The sequence below is a fragment of the Ambystoma mexicanum genome, chromosome 11, assembly GCF_040938575.1.
Source record: "Ambystoma mexicanum isolate Mex_15411 chromosome 11, UKY_AmexF1_1, whole genome shotgun sequence".
NCBI classification, from domain to species: Eukaryota; Metazoa; Chordata; class Amphibia; order Caudata; family Ambystomatidae; genus Ambystoma; species Ambystoma mexicanum.
Window position 1 is genome coordinate 1,389,617,713 of NC_090934.1, and position 17,541 is coordinate 1,389,635,253.

Sequence of the window (17,541 nt, forward strand, 5' to 3'; positions counted from 1 at the left end):
ACCAGAACAGAGCTAACAACAACACAGTCACCCTGGACACTCAGATGCGCCAAACCACCCGGGGCAGAAGGGGAATAGGCGGAAAGGCATAAAGGAAAACCCCAAGGCCACTGTACAGAGAGGGCGTCCATCCCCCAATCCCCTCAACCTGAAACCGAGAGCAGAAGAGGGGAACTTCTGCTGAGGCCGGGGATGCAAACAGGTCTAGAACCAAGGACCCTAATCTGACACAGGTCACCGCAAAGACCTGGGCCAACAGGACCACTTCTGCAGAGGAGTGAAAACCGGCGTCTGAGAAGATCCGCTTGAACATTGTCCACCCTTCTGATCCGTGAGGCCAGCAGATACACCAGATGAGATTCCTCCCAGGTGCCTATCAGCGCTGCCAGAGCATTCAAGGAACAGCCGGAACCCCTTTTGCAGTTCACATATGCCAAGGCCGTCGTATTGTCCTGATCGGACCAAAAACCGCCGACCGTCCAGCAACTCCTCGAAGTACACCAGAGCTTGCACAATGGCACAACTCTTGCCAATTGGATGATCACTGGCTCTCCCCAGATCTCACAACCCATGAGCTGAGAGGACCCCCAATGTATACCCTTTCTGCTGGTGTTGGTAGTAGGAGAGGTCACAGGAGGAAGGACCATGCACACCTCAGCCTGTAGACCTGAAACCCCCCGCCACCATAGCAGGGACACTCGCAGCGCTGGGGACACTGAAAACAAAACTACGAAAGCCGAGATGTCGGGAGCCAGTGGGAGAGAGTATAAGACACCAGGAGACGTAACCGAAGACAGGCTCAAGGAACTGGAAAACATGCAAGACGCCACGTGCCCCGTAACTTCAGCAACAGGTGAGTCGAGACATACTGCCTTCTGAGAACCCAGCCCAGAACAGCCAGCAAGCGCCCCCCCTGCACAACATCCAGAGTACGCTCTCCCCAGACGTCCGGACAAGCAGTGCAGGGTCTTGAGACCCATAAGCAGGTGACACATCCTAGAAGGCATTGGGACCAGGAACACCCGCAAGTAGAAAACTTGACCCTGAACAGGGAGAGGAACGGGCAAGACGGTAACCCACAACAACCGTTCGGAGAGAACGGATCCCATGGCCAACTACTTGGGCCGTGAGCTGGGTACCAAAGTCCTAACCATGCAAACCTGGACAGGAGGAGACAGGAACGGCAACTGATACCCCCTCCAGACGGATCCCATTACCCAGGAAGCCGAACCCCACCGGTCCCATACACCTCCGAGAAGATAGAGACGAGGAGCCAGGGAAAACCGCCAGTCACTGCACTTGCACCAGAGGGAAATCACAGGACGTTGAAACAGGCCTGCGCCACAATATAACAGCATGCTTGTCATCCCACAAAAAGATTTGACCTATCAAAAGGAAGATACTGGACAGCCCAGAAGTCCAGCAGACTATGGCCCCCTCAGCCGACAGAGGAGCCACCAGGCTGGCGTCAAAAGGGCAGAGTACTGTCACAAAGCGGGGCAAAGCAATCCATCCCGGATAGCCGACATCAAAGGCAACCCCCTACCTGAGGTATGCCTATACTGGAAAACCCGCTGAAGTGACATCCCCTCCACCGGCACCAGGGGCTCTGAGAACCCCTCTAAGCACAGACATGTGCCACCATGTGCCCTATCACTTCCCACAACTCTGAGAGGAGGCGTGAAAGCAACACGTCAGCACCGGAGGACCTAGGGCCTAAAAGAAGAGACACTGGGAACCCCCTGCATGGCCGTTACTTCCATGATCATTTTCCATAATCCCATGCCGGACAAGGGAAAAGCAAATCAACTCCTTTGACTTTCCCTTGCGCAGTTTAGAGGAAGAGGACAGGACAAGGAGTCTGCGTCCATAGCTAGCACAGACCCAAACACACCACATGACTGAGAGGTGGCTTGAGCCCTGTATCCAGTAGCTGGTAGCCCCATGCTCTAAATCGTTCCAATGCATCGGTCTAGGAAGGATGAAGGACTGAGTCAGCACCACTGAGACTCGAACCCGAAGTGTAGACTATGCCAGGCCGGTACCCTTCCGGCCGCTTGCAGATGGTTCCAAAATCTGCGCCGTATTCACAGGCAGCACGCAAGGAATGCAGCCAACATCCGGTGCATACTGGGCTGTGTGTGTCTGAGGAGCTGGTGGTATGTGACATGTCTGTGACAGAACAGAGCCCCGCACTTTCAAATACTCTGTCACAGTCACCCCACGACAAGAAGCAGAGAGTCCTCACAGCAAAAAAGGGAGGCTAGCCCATACTGCCAAGTGCTTGCCATCATTTCCAATAAAGATGTGTACACAGAGCACGAGGTAACGGCCTTTCAAAGGAGTCAAGATGGCCATACCAGCAAGAGAGGGGAAAACATCAAGCACAGTCCTCCCCTCTCCTTACCTTCCCCCAGAGAATGCAGCTGACATCCGGTGCATCCTGGGCCGTGTCTCTGAGGAGCGGGTGGTATGTGGCATGCCTGCGACAGAACAGAGCCCCCGCACTTTCAAATACTCTGTCACAGTCACCCCACGACAAGAAGCAGAGAGGCCTCACAACAAAAGGGAAGGCTTAGCCTATACTGCCAAGTGCTTGCCATCATTTCCAATAAAATGTGCACACAAAGCACGAGGAAAACGGCATGTTGAAGGAGTCAAGATGGCCACACCAGCAGGAGAGGGGAAAAATATCAAGCACAGTCCTCCCCTCTCCTTACCTTCCCCCAGGTAATGCAGCTAACATCCGGTGCATCCTGTGCTGTGTGTGTCTGAGGAGCGGGTGGTATGTGACATGCCTGCGACAGAACAGAGCCCCAGCACTCCCAAAGACTCTCTGCCACTGTCACCCCACGACAAGAAGCAGAGAGGCCTCACAACAAAAGGGAAGGCTAGCCCATACTGCCAAGTCGAATCAAGATGGCCAAAACAGGAGGAGAGGGGAAAAACATCAAGCCCAGTCCTCCCCTCTCCTTACCTTCCCCCGGGCTGTGCAGGACCCGGGACACAATGCTCACGCTGCGGTCCGGAGCCCAGCAAAGAACCGAGCGAGGCAATCCAGCTCAACTGTGACCCCAAGCCCCGCAGGGGGCCCAGGAGCAGTGCCGCACCTGAGGGAGCCGAGGGCCCCGCCACACAGCCCCCCCCAGGGGGCCAGCAATCGGTGCTCCCCAGTGCCCCGCACCGGGAAGAAAAAGTCCAACCTGCCGGAGGCAGGAAAAATTTAAACTGAGTGACATGGATGTGGGGGAGGAGTTATAGGGATTTAAAGAAATAGAAGAAGGTCCTGTGTCGGAGGTGGGTGCCTCATGAAGTAAGTACTGGGACGAGGAAGAGTGGACGTGGAGGTAATGTATGTTCCGATTCTTATCTAACTGTGCCCTCTCACGGGAGAAGAGAATGCAGTAACAGTTAAACCTCCTGGAAAAAATGGGATATGTCTTTGGGACAGGAGTTCTCAGAGGCGACATAGAGGTATTGTTGTGAGGGTACGAGGAAAGTGGCTATCAATGATAGATTCAAGCTAATCCATTTCAAATACTTGCATCAATTTTACTATACACCAACTTAACAGCTTCTTCTGAGATGTCCCAAGCAGCTGCGCAAAATGTCAGAATGATTCGGCTGACTTTCTACATGTGGCGTGGGGGTGCCCTCCTTTCCTGACCTTCTGGGGACAAGTATTTGAAACACTCAGTGGGCTAATGGGTGAGAGAATACAACCAAGCCCACTGATTGCGTTGTTTGGGTATACCAGACCGATCCCCAGAGGTGTGGGGAAACTAATAGGGCTGCTTCTGCTCTTGGCCGAGAGGCGAGTAGTGATGATGTGGCGCAGTGCCCAAAGGTGGAGCACTGACGGGCTGATATCTTGTACTGCAATGACATGGAAATGGGATATAGTTATCTAACACACACTCAACCTGGTACTAAAATCATGTAGGGCCCCTATGTACTACCTGATAACGCAAACTCCAGAGACAGACTGTCTTTTCACAGCACCCAAGAGACTAGGAAATTAAGAGCAATACTGTGCAGTGTTGCCAACCACAAAGTGGTGAATAAACCCAACGGGGACCAGGCACCGAAGGCGAGACATGTTAAGAGACCCTAGAACACCTTGCTGTACAAGTTTACATCTGATACCTGTGGAGATGTGATCAAGAATCTGATGCTCTGATCTACTGTACCAACTGTGGGGTGTTGTAGGACATGGTTAATGTTGGCACATGGGTGCCGGTTATGTTGAAAAATTAAGGATCAAGAAGGAGAGAACTGTAACCTGCATTGCCTGTGGCAAACAGATCAATGTGTACATTATATTTATGGAAGAAGTTGTAAACCTATTGTGTTGAAAGTCAAAAGACTTGTTCAAGAAGCAGTTGTTTAAAAAAAAACTATTTTATTGATTTATTCAAACAAAAAACAATACAAACCAAACACGCAGTGCATATTGCAACAGCTCAATTGTTCATTGCTCAATTTCGGTCACTGCTCCCCTTATCCCACCCCCCTTTACAAGCCTATTTATTCCACACACTCTGTATCTGCCTCGCGTGGTGGGGTCTCACTTTCCGTGGATTCTGTCAGATCTTGTATCGTTCCAAACAATTCCGCTATTAATGATTTCCATGCCATCATGGTTCCCGCCTCCTCCTCTCCCCCTACATTGCTCGCCTCTTGCCATACCATGGTTTCTGCCTCCGCCCATTTCTGCAAATCTTTCTACCACACCTCCCCCCGTGGCCTGTGACATGTCTTCCATCCCATGGCAATCCTTTTTTTGCGAGCACATATGCTAGATCTTTCAGTTTACTAGCATGCTTAAGTTTCTGTGCTCTGGGGAACCCCCCCCCCAGCAAGCAGGCCCAAGCTGTATCTATAATAATCGTGACCCCCTTTTGTGCTAGTTTCTGTGCTACTTCACTCCAGAAACGCTCAATTACTGGGCATGACCAAAACCTGTGTACCATGCCAGCCTTTTCTTCGTCGCTTATGGGACATGCTTGTCGTCCAGACTTTTCAAACCTAGATATCCTCTGGAGCGTCATATATGCCATGTGCATAATATATAGTGCTATCTGTTTTAGTCTCGCATTCCTTGCCACCTTCTTGTGGTACCCCAGGGCACGTTCCCACATCCCGTCCTCTATCGGGGCTCCTACTTCCGTTTCCCAGTCTAGTCTTAATTGTGTTAATCCCTTCCCGACCTTAGACATCATCGTTTCGTACAGTCTAGAGATCTCATGCCCCCCCTCTGTTATATCATATATTGTATCTATTATAGCATCTGGTTCTTCTTCCAGTACCTTTTCGGGCCATGTTTTTCTATTTCTCTGCACCATTCTGTGATGTGATATACTGGCCCATGTGGAACCCCATTTACTCCTCCAGCACCTCAAAATTTATGATAGTCCCCTCTCGCCAGATATCTCTCATTGTTACTAACCCCACCGATTCCCAATAGTTCCTGAATATCATCCTCAGCTGCTTATCTCCCCCTGCCAGTGCGACTAGTGGTTTCTGCGGGGAGCATGGGAATGGGTTCTCCATCATCTGGCATGCCCGGCACCACATCTTCCACCCAAGTATCGTCATTTTAGGGCGCTCTTCCATTTCTGTCTTGGGCAGCCAGATCATTTCTCTTAAATAAAATGGGGCACAATCATGTCCAAACAACCTGGATTCGGGGGTCACTTCATCTGAGAGCCATTTAGCGATATATTGCAGTTGGCTCGCTACATAGTAAATCTCATAATTAGGCAGTTTTATCCCCCCTTTTTCATAAAAGTTCTGCAGCTTCCATAGTGCCACCCTATTCCGGGTACCATGCCACAGAAAATTCCTCCACATGCTGTTCAATTTAATGAAAAACTTCTTGGGTATCAGGTATGGAATATTCCCAAAATAATGCAGGAGCCTAGGTAGGACCACCATCTTAAGCATTGCCCCTCGTCCCATCATTGCTAGGGGCAACTTCACCCAGAATTTCATACACTTCTCGATTTTCTCAATGGCTGCCTCGGTATTGTGCTGCTCCTCTTCCACTGTATGGTACACGTCTATCCCAAGATACCGGAAAGTACTAACCGACCATGGTATTTGTAACACCGGTAACCGTCCCACAGGGATTCCCTTATAACTGCCTAGCGGGAAAATACTAGATTTTTGGGGATTCACCGCTATACCAGACAGCCCCGCATATCTCTCCATCACCTCCAGCATCTACTGGAGATTTTCCTCCGGGTACCTCAAGTACAGCAGCAAGTCGTCTGCATATAAGGAGATCAAGTGTCGTTCCCGTCCCACCTCAATACCTATAGTATCGTATTGTTGTCTAAGGTATATTGCTAGGGGCTCCAGGGCTAGTATATAGAGCATTGGGGACCATGGTCACCCCTGTCTGGTGCCTCTACTAAGTTGCCATCTTTCAGATAGCACTGATCCTGTTCTGACGCTGGCCAGCGGTTCACTATATAGCATCTTCGCCCACCTTATGTATCCAGGCCCCATTCTATAGCCCGCCAGCAGCCATGGCCTCTTGACCGAATGGAAAGTTTTTACCGCGTCCAAGGACACAATTGCCATTTCGCCCTCGTTCTCGCCCCCCCATTCAACAACCCGTTGAAGTCGTCTATGATTATGAGTTATATTTCTATTCGGGACATAGCCCGTCTGGTCGAGGTGTATTAGTTGGCCATTAACTCTCCGCAGTCTGTTTGCCAAGACAGCCGTCAATATCTTGCTGTCTTGGTTCAACATCGACAAAGGTCTGTAGGAGCCACAGCTATGCCCAGGCTTGTTGGGTTTGGGTAGCGGTATTATGATCGCTTCTCTAAGTGACTGGCAGCCGTCCCACCTCAAACGCTTCATTTAACATTTCTAACATTAGGGGGAGCACTTCCACCCTATATACTTTATAAAATTCACTTGTGAACCCGTCTCCCCCCAGAGTCTTACTAGTAGGCAGCTGCCTCACTACTTCTTCTAACTCCTCCAAAGTAATTGGTGCATCCAGCTCCTCTCTTTCCTCAGCACTTACTGTAGGTAACCCTATGTCCTCCAGTGTTTCTGTTATCTCCCCATAGCTACTTCCCTCCTCATCCCCATATAGTAACCTATAATCTACAAACTCCTGATTAACTCCCTCTTGGGTGTCCGTCACACTACCATCTTCTCTCGTTATCGTTCTAATCGTGGGTCTGGGGGTTTCGCTCTTGTATAACCATGCCAAAAGCCTTCCTGTTTTATCCCCTCCCGCATGCTGTCTCTCTATACATTTTTTATAATTGAGGTTGCACAGTCTTTCCCATTGCTCCGCACATTTCTGCTGGAGTTTAAGTATCGGCTCCATGTCTCTCTCCGTGTCACCTCCTCCCCTCAATGCCTTTTCCAGTTCCCTTTCTGTTTCTTGTAGGTCAGCCAAGATCCCACCTTGCAGGTCTTTTGATTTTGCTATGGCTACACCTCGCATCACCACCTTGAAGGCTTCCCATAATGTGCTCGCCGAGTCCACGCTACCCGTATTCATCTCAAAGTAGTTTATAATCTCCTCCCTTATATCTTCCCTGAAAAAGGGATCCCTAAGTGCCTCTGTCCGGAGGTGCCATGTCGGAATCCTTGCTCTCTGGGGGCAATATTGCTATCCGAGAACCAGGGGTGAGTGGTCCGAGAGGACCCTAGCTTTATATTCTGCCTGAGTAATCTCTGTTGTTACCTCTGTAGCAAAGACATAGTCCAACCTCGGATGCAACTGCTGCGGGGCGGAATAGTGCGAGTACTGCATTTCTTGGGGGTGTCTCATTCTCCACGCATCTGCCAGACCAAAGTCGTCTAGTAGTGTCTGCAACGCTTTAGCCGCAGGGGCGGGTCTATCAATCTTTCCGTCTGATCTATCCACCCTGGGGTTTAATACACTGTTAAAATCCCCACCCCAGATCACTGCGCTCCCCATACACATGCTAAGGTTAGTGCACAGAGTTCTAAAATATGCTGCCGTATTCTGATTGGGGGCGTATGTATTTACAATGCTCATCTCCCTATTCTCCACCGATCCCCTCAGTATGACCATCCTTCCATCCGTTTCCGCCATTTCTCGCAACAATTGGAACGGGACATGCGGTGCCACTCAGATGAGCACTCCTCTAGCATAGGCAGAATATGTCGAGCCCACCACAACCCCTTTCCATTTCTTCACAACCATCTCCATCTTTTCCCGTGTCAGGTGAGTCTCCTGCAACAGTGCAATGTCTATCTTTTGTCTGCGCAGGTACAATATGACCTTGTTCCTCTTTAGATAACTAAGTCCCCTGACATTCCACATAATTATGTTAAGGTCCCCCCACGGCCCATTAGAGTTCCCCTTCCCTTCCCATCAGTGCAGTCCAGATCCCACTCCCATCTCAGTCTATACAGGCTCGTTCCCCAATTCAAACTTCCCTTAACTACAAATACCCCTTCCCCTCTCCCTCCCGCCTCTCTTCCCCTCCCCAACTATACCCCCCCCCCCACAACTGTTGCCCAGCTCCATCCCTGGATCTCAGCCACACCCGCATCTAGCACTTTCTGGCAATAGCCTGTACTCGAAGCTCAGCAGGGTGAGGTCACCCTAATGGCTATCCTGCTACTTCTACTACTGCACGGGGGGTAAGGTGCCCGTTTCCTGCCGCTCCTATTTGCTTCAATTCAATCACACATCGCTATACAGTTTACTCATGTGTTATTCCAGTCCGTCAAGTTTCAACAAACTTTAGGATACCATATCCTAGCTTCAACACTACCCATCCGTTCCTGTCTAACAGTGTCTTTACCAAGTCTCTACTGGGATACCCTGCTATGTGTTACCCCAATATACATGTAACATCCTAATCACTTATCGTGCTCTTCTTGGATCCGTTCCGCATCTCGTTCCGGATAGCCCTGTAGGTCCAGCCATGTTGCAGCTTCCTCTGGGGTGTCAAAAAAGAACGTTATGCTTTTATGCAGTACTTTCAATCTTGCAGGGTACAGCAGCATATATTTGATGCCGGCTGTGCGCAGCCTCCTCTTTACTGCCACGTAGCTATACCGCTGCCTCTGGACCAGCATAGTATAATCAGGATACGCTGTTATAGTAGCCGAGGCCCTTTCGATCGTTCCTCCTTTTCGAAAGTACTCCAAAATCCTCTTGCAGTCTTTATAGTTCAATATCTTGGCTATTATTGCGCGGGGGGGGGCACCAGGCTTCGGTTTTCTCATGGGGGCTCTATGCGAACGCTCCACTGTGAAGCTCTGCGAGAGTTTGTCGACCCCTATTTCCTGCAGGATCATGTTCTCAACATAATCCGTAGGGTCCTGGCCTTCTTCTCCCTCCAGCAGGCCAACCACACGGATGATATTCTATCTCGCCCTTCCTTCAGCTTCCTCTGGATGATTCTCCAGGTTAGCCACTTGCTGCTTTAGTATATGGACCTCCTTTGCATTACCAGTGCTGGTGTCCGTGTTAGTTTTGACCGCACTCTCCAGACTGCTTGTCCTGTCCACCAGCGCCCTGACATCTTGTCTCAACAGATTGACTTCTATCCCCACTGCGTCTATTTTAGCCTCCAAGGAGGTCCGCAGGTCCGCCATTGCTATCCCCCATGAGTCTCTTGGCTCCGTTATAGCCATTAGTATCTGTTGGTTTTCGGTCCCTGGGGAGCTTTCCGTGGGTGCATTTGCACCACTGTGCGCCGAGGTCGCTAGGGATTGCTGTGTCTTGGCAAACGCTTCCATCGTGGGTTGTTTGCTTTTGCCCTGGATTACTTTCCCTGCCATCTTGCAATCTTGTTCAAGTATCCGAGGTTGCATTGTTCTTGGTGTGGCAATTCTGTTTCGCTGTCCCGCCATGCCGCTTGTGAGGTACTCCAGCTCTGGGCTGTTATCCTTGAAGTACCCCATATGGATTCACATGCGCTGCGCTATATCTTTGGGTGGGTTGTGTCCTCCCACGTTTCCGTTTGTCCTTACTGCTTGTTGTAGATTGCTATTGGTCCCGGTCGGCGGACCACCTGTCTCTTGGACTCCTTATACTCTGCACACCACTGTCTGTTTGCTGAAGCCGCTCCCGCACCATCCGCCATCCAGCTCGTCCCTGTGCCTCGTACTCTCCAGTATTCGCGCTCAGTGCACGGTCCCCACACTTGTCTGCTTTCCATTCTCAAATGGATCCGGTAAATTGTTCCATGGCTGAGCTGCCAATACCAATTCTAGCTGGCTTGTTCACCGTGCACCTGTGGGCCAGTCGCAGGTTCTGTTCTGTGATCGCCCCTTTCGCGGCCCGCTTTCACAATGCAAGTTGCTCAGTCAATGGGATTTGGCTCCTCCTGGTCTCTTAGCAGCCCTCAATAATCCATACCTTTCCCAGGGGGCTAAAGTGAGTCCCGGAACGTTATAGTGTGGTTTGGCCCCAGAGACAAGGGACTTCGCGTGTTTCCAGGGGTTCCTGGCTTCACCCCCCCTTGTGGGTTACCTCTGATCACTGGGGGTTCTCAACTGCTGGGCCGGGGGCAATTAGCAACACTGTTCTCGGTTGTAGGCATTTTAATATGGGCTGCCATTTAGTGTGCTTTCACGTGCTTCTCGTGTGCAATAGCTTCGTGTTCCAGGCACCATGCAGAGTGCCTGCATGCTATGTACGGCTGCTTTCCACTCAAATGTTCTGTTGATATATGGCCGTACCCCTACCCACGTCACTTGTTGGGTATGCCGACAGATGCTGCAAGCTTCCTGCTAAATGCGCAGCCAGCCGTTCCCCAACAATGTTCAACACTTGTATGTTATTAGAAGTTCCTGAAACGAAGCCCTGCATTGAGCTCCCAGACTAATCCATTACAGCTGCGAGCGCGGAGTGAATCGCGCTTGATACTTTAATGTCTATACAGGTCCAGGCTTCGTCTCCGTTCCAGGCCCGATGTACAATGTGGAAGCTCGCCTGCGTTAACCTCAGGACCTGGCCACACTATATCTAGTTCAGACCCAGTCACTCCCTGGCACGCCTCGCTCTCCCAGCGCAGTCTGCTCCGAGTCAGTGCGGGTGATCGATCTGCAGCCCCCGAAATCAGCCTCTCGTATGGGCTATGCGTTCCTTGGCCTCCGGTCAGGGCGTACAATGTGATCTGTGCCCTCAGTGCACACGGCCGACACTGTCCTCCGTTCCAGGCACTCCTGCCATTCGCTTGCTAATAGTTTCATGGGGTATCCTTCAATCCATCTCTTCTCGTTGTATCCTTTGTTTATCTAGCGGCGGCCATCTTCCCCGCCGCCTCGGCCAATCCTCGGGCTCTTTGTCAGCATCTAGCTCCGTAGGCACAACACAGATCCGCTCGACACTATATCCTCACGTGCCTCAGAGCTTCATACACTCAATCCTTCAGTTATAGGACATTTTCATAAGTATTTGCGCAATTTCTTGCAGGATGATGTGCGGATCGCAGGAGCTCCAAGGAAAGCACGTCCTACATGGCTCTTTAGCCACGCCCCCTCGTTCAAGAAGCAGTTGTTGGTTCAATTTTCCTAATTGAGGATTTAAGTGTGGAAAGTTTGGAACAAACCTCTGCACAAATTACACGTTGTTGTAGTAAGAGTTCCTATCCTGGCAGGTGAGTAAACCACGAAAGGGACAAATAGTGGTTAGTCCTGGCAGGGGAGTGGACCAGGAAGAAGATGATGCGAAGTACTGTGAATGTGGTAGAAGTTTGTGGTGGAAAAGAAGTGACAATTCCACTAATATGCATTGATGAACTGTTGTATAACCATCCTGACTAAATGAATGAATCATCCTGACCAATGTGTTGCTTATGATAGAGAAATACGATGTGATGAAAAGTGATTGGTCTTCAGTGAAAAGAATAATGATATTGACTACTGAGTTTGTGAAGAACAATTCTTTTTGTTTTGACAAGCAGACGGTTGTGGACACTTTAACAATTGTCTTGAAGAGTTAGAAATCCTTTTGGAATTAAGACAGTTATTTTGCCAAGTGAAGGATATTTGGAATGAAAATAACTTTGTGTTATAACTGGAGTGGAACGCGGCTATTGAAAAGAACTTTCCTGACATTGAACTGGTTTGAAATATCCTGAATTGATCCAGGGGAAGGGGATTCAGCCCTGGGTACACGGATTACTGTTTATAATTTGTATGCTTGAATGTATATTTTATTTTATTTGTTTTACACAGCCAAATAATTGCTGTATGATTTTGTTGTATGTGTGAGGGATAGATATTTATGGACGTTGGGTCATTTTCCTTTGCCTTAGTTTGATAGGTAGGGAAATCCTTGTTGGGTCAGGGAAAGGTAGGCGTTTGTCTCACCTGTATTTAATAAAATGGCCACTTGTGAGCAAACTCTACCTACTTGTCTGTCTCACAGTTCTGACCACTCATATTGGGCAGCAACATTTGGGAGGTACGCTTTTGAATAAGGGAACATTTGAATTCGATTAACAACCAAGATCTAAGATTTACGCTAAAGCAGCATTGGACTCACTGGAAGATAAGAAAATACTGAGATACAAAGCGATTGACAATATCAAGCCTCAAGTTTGACAGGGAGACAGAGAACACAAACTCGGAAAGATGGAAGCTAAATACATTTGCAAACTTGGGTCTACTGTGCATGGTCTCAATTCTGATACAGAAATGCAATATTTTCTGTGAAACATTGAAGGCCAAACCACTTTATGCGATCTATACAATGTCAACACAGTTAGCTGAATGACCCATTTTAGTTTAGCAGGAACTATGCTAAATGGCAAATTATAATTTTTGTGTGAGGGCGTTTCAGCAACATGTCTTGGGGACATACTTTAACATTCATACAAATTGATTATCAACAATATTTGAAACCTGTGAACACAAGAATTCTGATACGAGAACGGTTCTATGTCATTTTTCCACTTTCTGAAGGTCGCACATAAAAAGACTGATTGATTTTGGTCTATTTTGTGTTGCCCTCAGAAAGCAGAAAAAGGACATGACTGAGTGTTTAAAAAAATGTTTACAAAATAATTTGGGTGGTTTCACACTCCGAGTTCCCATTTGCACCTCGCCACCCCCGCTCCTCCACCCCCCATCGCATACACACACAAACACACATGTTCATTTCCTGTTTTCCTACACGCGCACTCGCACACGCGCGCACACGCACACACACACTCGCACACACAACACATACACTATAACACAAACTACAAACGCACTACATGCACACATACTCAACCTGACACTCCAGAGGCTTGTCCTCTCTGTCTCGCTGTGTCTGTCCGCCTCTGTGCGCACTCGTGTGCATCGCAGGGGCTGACAGTTCGATTTAGAAAGACCGCTCTGCGTAGTCACAGAGAGGTCTTTCTATAAAAAGATCTTTTGACTTAATACCATGAGAGGATTGTCATCAAGGTGACTATTGCTCTTACATTAGAGATAGGGAGGAACTGTTCCAAAATCTGTCTAGCAAACCTTTTGCTTATACTGCAGTCTATTCTTACTAATTGTGTAGTGTTTATATGATCCCATTATAAATATCAGGACCGAGATTTGGGCAAACCTTCTAATATGTTAGCGTACACTAGTCTTCCAATGTTACGAACCCCTCGTATTTTGTTTAGTAGTTTGACATATTCAGCTACAAAATAACTCTTTGCGTTTAATATTGAGAGTACATTCTCATCTTTTATTTTAACCTTGATGAGTCCCCTCATGCCATGTAATCAATTTTGTTTTAGATACCTAGTTGTGTCAAATTCAGCGAATCATATCCTCTGTAGTTGTCGCATGATAACGTATGGTAATTGACATTGTATTTGCCGTGGGATGACATAATGTCCTTTAGTTTTCAGCAAGTAATTAGGTACTTCAAGAATACCTGTTTGTGCGATCATGTAATTGTATACAATTTAGTTACGGATTCTAGTATGGGCCGCACTTCAATCTAATGGTCTAGTGAATCAAAGACAAATCAACGCTTATGCGCAATAACGTGATTCTCCATAAACTCCAAGAGCTGTAATGCGACGGCAATTTGTTAATGTGGAGTCTTCATAAATACGCCTGTGGACCAAATTCATATAAGTATTTACACCAATCAAAGTGAGTACAAATAGCAAATGATTTATAACCTTCTGAATTCAGCAGTGCGTGATCTCAACCACACATTTAAAAACAAAGCCAACATGGCCTCCAGACGCTTACTGCTGGGTTTTGAATGAAGAACTGAACTCTTGAAGACACAGGAACGGAGGTAAACCAGTTTTAACATTTCTTTTCCTTAGGGAAAGCAAGCCTTCCACAATGGATGGGACACCAATAACCACATATATAGTAATTAAGGTATGTTTCTTTTCTAGGTTTGGCAATTGCCGGTATATATGCAAAGGGGATTTTGTTTCCTAAGTATTTGGAACAGTTACAGTGAACATTCAAGAATGCTTCTCAACTGTTAATTTTGGGCAGCAAACTCGGTGGTACAGATTGCGGTATAGCTGGACTGTGGAGTTTTATTTACCACCATTTAGCTTACTTTCTATATAGTGACCAATCTATGGTTCGCTTTAGGTCTGGTTACATGCTTATAAACAGGAAGGCGACAAGATCTCATAAGTAGTGAAAATTTGAGAATCCACGGGATCACATTAAAACACTTTTGATTTGGGCATCCTAACTAAAGGTACAGATTTTACTCCAGGTGCAACTCATACAATATAATTGTAATTGTAATACTGTTGATATAGCTAAAACGTAATGTAACTTATTCATTCATTCTTCTACAGAATGTCATTGATTGATTAAGGCAGAAGAATAACAGGTTATCTGCAATACTGACTCAAACAAGGTCTTTATATATTATGGTTAATCTTGTAACATCTGTTGACTTCCTCCACAAGCATAGCATGGCTCACTAACTTTTGATTTTATATTTCTCTTTTCTTTACAACTACATTTTGTCTTCCTTAAATTTTGATCTCAAACACAATGAATAATTATTTAATTGTACTACCTTTGCTAATGGTGCAATGTGAACAGATGGGACACTATTTGATCTATTTTCTTACTTCTCTCAACTCCTCATAGTCTGGTTACTCATTAACGGAAGAGGCAGCACCCAAAAATGATCATGTTGATTTTGTAATTGCTTTTACAAAGCCCAAAGGGCGAACGTGATGGCCATGCAGATGGCACAGTTCTTTGCCGTATTTTGTTTTCTTTTTAGTATAGTTTTCTTGTTTTCAAAATGGATATACAGGCTTTTTGTCTTCACTGCTATTAACCCACTGACGAATATGTATGTTGTCATTTATGGTTTCTAATACAAGTCTGAAAATGTTTACTTTGAAGTATTGTTATTTTTGGAGAAGTGCTTACACCCAGAGATAATTGTTACATTCCAGGCTTATCAAACGTTGTGGCAGACTGGAATTCAAGATATCTGGTAGTCTTCAGGAACTGGATGTTAGATTTATGGGTATAGACATTTTAACTATCTGGGAGCCCTTCCTGGCAGATCTGTTTGCCTCACATCTTAATGCGCAGCTTCTGAGGTTTTTCAGCATTATCCTAGGACACCTGGAATGCGCATAAAAAGCATTTTTACAGCCACGGATTCTGTGTATGCCATAGCCGCGACCCTCATTAGCTGTGGCCCTGGTGAAGGTGTGTTGGGAGTGTGCAGAAACTTTCATAATTGCACCAAATTTCATTTCCCGTACTTCAGATTTTCCAATCCAAATACTCAGAGCCATCTTCGCGTGAATAATCATTAGGATGCGCCTCATCCCCAAGTGATCACAAGGGATATGTTTGTTGTTTGGGAGGATCTCAGGTCATGGGGGATTGTTCTGGGTTTTTCAGCGAACCTTGGGAACTCATTGGACACTGGTGTGCCCCAGGTACAAACAAGTGCTATCGGGTAGCATGGGCAGTGTGGAGCGGCTGGTGTTTGAAGAAGGTAGCAAATGTTTTAACATCTCTGAATTTCTGGCAAGTGAAGGCATGGCATTCGGCAGGTTAATTCTTACATGTCATTTCCATGGGTCATGACCCCATTAGTGGGAGGGTCCAGTAGAAGACCGCCCTTTCTTGTTGTGCTAGCTGAAAGGCATGTAGTGATTAATCTTTTATCAATCTTGAGAGGATAGAGGAAATCTACCAGACTAGTTGAACTGCTTGCTGACTATGTTCCTATGCTTAATTTATTATTATTATTCAGGTATTTTTTTAGCGCAGACCCAGCTTCAGAAAGCAACAGAGTGCTTTGCAATCGTAGGGGGAAGAACATGTTTAGGGAAGCCGAGAAACAAGGCAGTAAGGAGCTACAACAGGGGAGGAGAGTGTATTGTAGGCACAAACTAGATATGCACGCTTTGGAGAGCTCACACAGGGCTTTTTCCACTGAAAAGGGGGACATTTCATAGGATTAGATGGACCAAGTGTAATGAAGATTGCCCAGGCTTACAGCACAGGGTAGTCTTGATTCTGTTAAAGACACAGAGGTGAGCATTATTCTTAACTTCCTTTTAATCCTGCAACTCACAGCACTTCAAAACTTCAACTTTATGCATTTTTAACATTTTTCTTTTTTTAAACTAAATGGTTACATAATCAAAGGACTACAAATCCCCCACAAGTACCTCGTTGGAAAAGCTGGCCATCTCTCAGCTTAAACTTCATTCCAATTCTGTTGGCTGTCTCCATGACCACCAGTCTGGCTTCAGAGCTGCCAGAAGCACAGAAACTGCTCTCCTGAAAATCTGTGAAGATCTGCTCTCCAACCTTCACTCTAACATTCCCTGTGTCCTCATCCTACTCAATCACTCCTCTGCCTTCGACACGGTCAACCATACCATCCTGCTCAACCATCTCCGTGATAACCTGGGTATCGCAGATAAGGCTCTGGCCTGCCTGACATCTTTCCTCTCTGATCGACCCTCCCAGGTCCTACTGGGGTCCTTCCTATCATCTAGCTCCCTCTCTACCTCTGGTGTTCCCCAGGGGTCTAACCTCTTGCCCTGGCTTTTCAACCAATACCTGTCAACTCTCGCCCACTGCATTGTCATTTTCTGCTCACATTTCCAGTGCTACGCTGATGACACTCAACTCATTTTCAGGCTGCCCTCGGCCACCTCCTCTCCCTCACTCATCTCTTATTGCCTGCCTGCCATTCAAGATTAGTGTGCCGCTGACAATCTTTGTCTGAATGCCAGCAAAACGGAGATCTTCCTCATCTGCACACACCTTCACCATCCTTTCCCCTCACTCTCTGGCCGGCCTCCCTTGACCCTCCTACCTCCACCTGCAAGGCTAAGAACCTCAGGGTCATCTTTGACTCCACTCTTTCCTTCTCCGCCCACATCTCTGATGTCTCTAAAAAGTCAAACTTCCTACTGCACCTCCTCCAAGGTACTCTGCCTTTCCTCTCCTTCCCCCAGAAGCTCACTGTCTCCCAAGCCCTGGTTCTCTCTAGGTTGGACTATTGTAACAGCCTCTTTCTAAATCTACCTGCCTCTACTCTCTGCCCTCTGTAACTAA

The 17,541-nt window shown here is 47.4% G+C and overlaps 1 protein-coding gene across 2 annotated transcripts in view; it reads left to right on the forward strand.

Moving 5' to 3' along the window:
* The window catches only part of EFL1 (elongation factor like GTPase 1), a 904,242-nt gene that overhangs the window by 4,110 nt on the left and 882,591 nt on the right, over positions 1-17,541 (forward strand). The window contains exon 1 of one of the 2 annotated variants that reach the window (XM_069625006.1): positions 14,313-14,346. The exons of the other annotated variant lie outside the window; for it this stretch is intronic. The gene's annotated coding sequence lies outside the window, so the exon portion shown is untranslated. Of the gene's footprint in view, positions 1-14,312; positions 14,347-17,541 lie in introns of those variants that run through there. 2 annotated transcript variants of the gene reach the window in all.